The sequence below is a fragment of the Rhinolophus ferrumequinum genome, chromosome 8 (assembly GCF_004115265.2).
Source record: "Rhinolophus ferrumequinum isolate MPI-CBG mRhiFer1 chromosome 8, mRhiFer1_v1.p, whole genome shotgun sequence".
Taxonomy (NCBI): Eukaryota; Metazoa; Chordata; class Mammalia; order Chiroptera; family Rhinolophidae; genus Rhinolophus; species Rhinolophus ferrumequinum.
In genome coordinates this window covers 32,592,138-32,597,280 of record NC_046291.1, presented here as the reverse complement: position 1 = coordinate 32,597,280, position 5,143 = coordinate 32,592,138, and positions in this window count along the sequence as shown.

Below are 5,143 nucleotides of genomic sequence, written 5' to 3'. Positions count from 1 at the left end.
AGCTCACTCTTTTCTACTATGTAAGATACAAGATGATGTCTGCAAGCCAGAAAGGGGGCCTTTACCAGGAACCAAATTGGTCGGAACCTTGATCTTGGACTTCCAAGTCTTCAGAATGATGAGAAAGAGATGTCTGTGCTTAAGCCTCCCAGTCTATGGTATTTGTTACAGCAGCCTGAGCTGACTAAGACCTGCCCTTATCTTCTGCCAGTCCCTCTGCACCATATTCCACTCTCAAATCCATCAAGCTTATTCTTGTTTCTGCGCTCAGTCTTTTCTCTTTCAGTGACTGGTGTGTGTGTGTGTGTGTGTGTGTGTGTGTGTGTGTGTGTGTGAGAGAGAGAGAGAGAGAGAGAGAGAGAGAGAGAGAGAGAGAGAGAGAGAGAGTCTCAAATGTCATTTGTTCAGAAAGACCTCCAACCACACTACTGCGGTAGTGTCTCCAAATAGTCTCTAGGCCATTACTGTTTTATTTCTTTGGAGCACTGTGTTTATTTGCTGATTTCTCTGTTTATTTTCAGCCTTTTCCAAGTAAAAATATAAATACAATGAGAGCAGGGACCTCATCTGTCTTATTCATCACTATACTCCTGGCTTCTAGTGGGTGCAAGGCACATGGGAAGCATCCTATAAATATCTGTTTCATCAATGCTATAAAACATCTGGCACATCGTAAATTAGCTGGCAGAAGTTGCATAGGGAAGATTATATATACTTTGCTTCAGAAAAATCTTTGACTTTTACTAAAGGATTCATTCTCAAATTCTTTCATCTTCCTTGGGATGTTTTTCTAGGCCCAATAGTTCTACATTTTAAAACTGAACTTCTTACCAAACAAAACTGCTGTTACTGTGTATTCTATCGTCACAAAAAGAGCATTTATCTCTGATGATCTGAGTTCAATAGGAGGCTGCCCCTTCTACAGTAAGAGAAGCTGATGTTTCTCATGTTTATTTAATCAATATGATATCATCTTTTTTTCCCCCTCCTTTCCAGACTCAGTACTTTGGAATTAAGGCTAATATTAGCAAGTTCATTTACTTTAACTTTCCAGATAACTTAGGCAAAAACTGTGACAGAGTGGATAATAAAGCTCTCATGTAAAGCAAAAAAGAAAAAAAGATAACTCATTAGTAGAAAAAATTTTCACAGCTCTGAATCAAACAAAAGCCTCAATTCAATACTACTCAAAATATAAATTGAACATCTATTTGTACTAGGTACATTTATTATATTATTGAGCACCTATACTGTACTACTAGGTACTGTATTTCATTGATCTAAGGCACCATCACCAAATTATAAGATGCACCATTATTTTATGTGCCACTTAAAAATTTTTTAAAAGACTATCAATTCAATAATAGCATATTATCAATTAAAAGACACATCCTTCTTTAAAAAAAAAAGAAATTGGGTTAAGAAGTCCTTAAGGACTTTACAGTGAAATAAGGAAGTAGAGATATTCGTACATAAGGTTATAATACAATTTGATAGTACAACAATAAAAATATATGTAAACGGCCGTAGTAGCACAGAGGAGGGAATGACGGACTCCAGGGTATGTGTGTGGAGGGGTGCACTGGGTGTAGCTGGGAAGTTTTTCTGAAAAAGGCTGTTGGGTCTCCAGTGAATATGAATTTTTCAGGTAAAAAGTGTAGAAAAACATTTTAAGCAATGGTTTAAACGGTAAAAGAGCTTGATGAGGGCTAAGATTACAAATAGTTGCACATTGCGGAACGTAATGTGTGTGGTTCAAGTGAGGGGAAGAAAGTGAGGGTGGGTGCTGCTTCAACCAGGCAGGGAATGGTGAGGGAGGAGCCCTGAAGAGCTCCAGGACCCTGCAAAATGATTTGCACTTATTTCATGGAAAGCCAGGGTGAAGCCTGACCTGATTATTTGAGCCATTTAATTAATTAATTAATACAATAATGATTTATTAAGCAAGAATGAAACAGTAGACATTGGAATAGGTCTGGAAATTCAGTGGTGAGCATACCAGATAGAGTTCTTCCATGTCCAGCATATAGGCAGTGGAGAAGTCAGATAGTTGAAAAAAGTAATTGTCATACATTTTTTTGATACAGTATGTTAATACAAAAAAAGAAAGCAATGTGGTACAAAGAGCACAGGCTCTGGAATCAGATTTACTAGGTTCATGCCTAAGCTCCTCTGCTTAATAAAAAATGGAGTTTCGATATCGTAAAATGGGAATAATAATTTAAAGATAGTATATACCTCATGAACTTGTTGAACGAATTAAATGGGAGTCATTTCTCACATACAGCATGCATTTCATAAACATGAATTCTCCTCCATGTCATGATAGAGGAAGCGCAGGATGCCAACAGGTCTCATGGCTGCCTCCTAAATGGGTCTAAAGAGAGTCGGGGAAGATAGCCCTGAAGAAGAGAGTCTCAGGTAGAGACCTAGGAATGAGACCAAGTGGGGTTGATACATATATGTTGTATACATACATACAAAGATATAATGCATAGAATATGTATTATGCATAATATGTAATACTTAATGTAAATATACATATATATACATATATATATATATGTATATAAACCAGCCACTAAATAAACCAGCCACTAAATAAACAACTACAGTTCTTGGAACCAGCCACTAAATAAACAACTACAGTTCTTTTCAAGTGCTGATCTGGGAGGAACCCAACATAAGCTACTTGGTATTAGAAATAGCTCTAGAGAGCAGGACCCTTAGGCTGGGATTCTGGAACAATCACCCACTAGTCAAAATAGCAACAAGGACCTATTGCTGGTGGTAAGTGGATGATTCCTGATGATGACTTGTGACGTGCTGAAGCATCCCAATAAAGAAGACTCACCTGAGGTAGGTTAGGACAAGGCACCGGTAGAAGGTAAAGTCGTTGCTCTAGCACCTGAATGGTATGGCATTATTGGTAATTGAAAGGATTGTGGCACTAGCTAATGAAATCTTCAAGAATGAAAATAACAGGCTCAGTTCAACCATCAACTCAGAGTGAGCAATAAAAGCCGAAGGTCCTTCACAGCAGCATTTAAAGAGATCTCGTCTGGTGAGGCTGCAGGGAAGACTGTGTTGAAATGCATGAGAGGTGGTAGAGCTAACGGGGGACTCTGTGCACAGGTGTGACAGGTTTCATATGCAGAAACAAGGGCCCTTATAAGGATGACTTGGGATGGGAACAGTTGGCTGGGAGCGTCCAAAAGAGCTTGAATCTCCAAAGTCTTCTGAAGTCTAGGCCAGCAGCAGCAGCCTCTTTCCCTGGAAAGCAGCCTTTTTTCCCTGGAGCCCATTCAACGACCTGACCTGAGCAAGGCGCCTTGAAAGAAGATACTTGCTCTCCGTAAGAGCCACGCTCACCTCGTCTCATCCCTCCAGACCAGTAAGTGAGTTCTCTTTGTAGCACCAGAGGGGAAGTGAGTTCTCTGGGAGGACATAGTTTCCTCACTGAACAAAATTGGCTAATATATACCAGTGAAACCAGGAGAACCCATGTGGATTCAGGTCCTAAATTGTATTAGAGGGAACAGAACATAAGGCTTGACAGAGGGGTATATATATATTCACATGGGAGAATTCTCCTGTAACACAGGTTTCCTGGAAAGGGTGAGCTGTCCTTAACATGCAGCTGGATGGCTCCTTGAAGCTTGGACACATCGATGGTCTACAGATTACAAAAGGTGGAAATACCTGGTGGGGTCAGAAGTCTCAGGGAGTGCCCTGCTGTTTCCTGGTTCAGAAAAAGCTCTGCTGCAGCTGCTTCATCCCTAGGATTTCCACATAAAATTTCTATTGCTGTCAAAAAATTGGAAAAACACTAGACTAGCTTTCCAAAGCCTTTTCCAGTTCTAACACGCCATAGGACCATGGTCGTAGGACCCTGGAGACGGACTGCCCAAGGTCAAATACACGCCTCACCTTTTGATAACTCACCTCCTTTAGCATCAAGCTGATCTGTAAAATGGAAGTAATAATTGTATCTGCTTACTAGAATTATTGTCTTGAATGAGAAAAAACACACATGAGACTTAGCACAGTGTCTAGCACACAGTAAATGTTCAATACTTATTGTAGAAATATAGGATTATCTAAGAAATAAATTCTGTTAGCTAGACTAGATATAGCATAGAAAGGTGATGTAGTTATACATGTTCCAACAACTTTAAACTATATAGGACTTTTTATATCACCATATTTAATATCTGCATTCTAAGTAGAATATTGTAGAATAACAATATATTAGAGCTTCCCATTTTTGTACGCCCAAAAATGGTTGAAAATTGGCAATTTTGTTTTCTACATACCTTCTGGAAAGCAGCAACTTGTAGAAAAGGATGAGTCTTCCTAAGGTGAAGGTTGGCTGTGGGGAGTTGGCAGTGATAAGCCACTCCTGTGAAGAACAAAGATATGCATTGGTGATGGTCTCTTGCAGTGTCCACGGGCTGCTGAGCAAGTCAACTCTTATCTGACTTCCAAACTTAAAGAACAGAGACATAGCAAGTTAGAATGGCTTCGTGGGTCGGTTTCTATTGCAGCATAATTAGTCAGCTAAGTCCTTAGGAGGCTTATTTGAAACCCAGACTGTGACAAAATGTTCATGAAATAGACGATGGTGTTGCCATACAGGACTTGGAACATGTAAACGGCAAAGCCTGGAACTACTTGTCTTGTCTAGAGACGTGAAAAGTGGAAGTTTACTGGTATCTTCAGTGACAGTTTTGTTATCTCATATATTATGCATCAGGATTTAATTGTATTTAAAATTTAGGTGACATGTTGTTATTTTCTCTCTCTCTCTTTATTTTGCCATTTACATACCTGCTAAAAATAACAATTTTCAGATATTGTTCTTGCCATGCCTGAGCCACATAACTAAGTACTCTCTAGTCCTTTCATCTGGAATTTTCCCTTCCCCAGAGTTTTACCAGGTAAATACATGAACACGGGCTTGGTGTCTGAAAGGAATCCTTTCCACTTAGCTCATGTGGTCCCAGGAAATGTCATAGAGTCTTTGGATTCATTCCCATGGCAACAAGCAACTCTATCACCAAGGACACTGCTAGCTTTTTTCTTTAAGAGGCTTTACTCTATATTTGAGATTCAAAGCTATCTTCTTTATTAATATTTATTT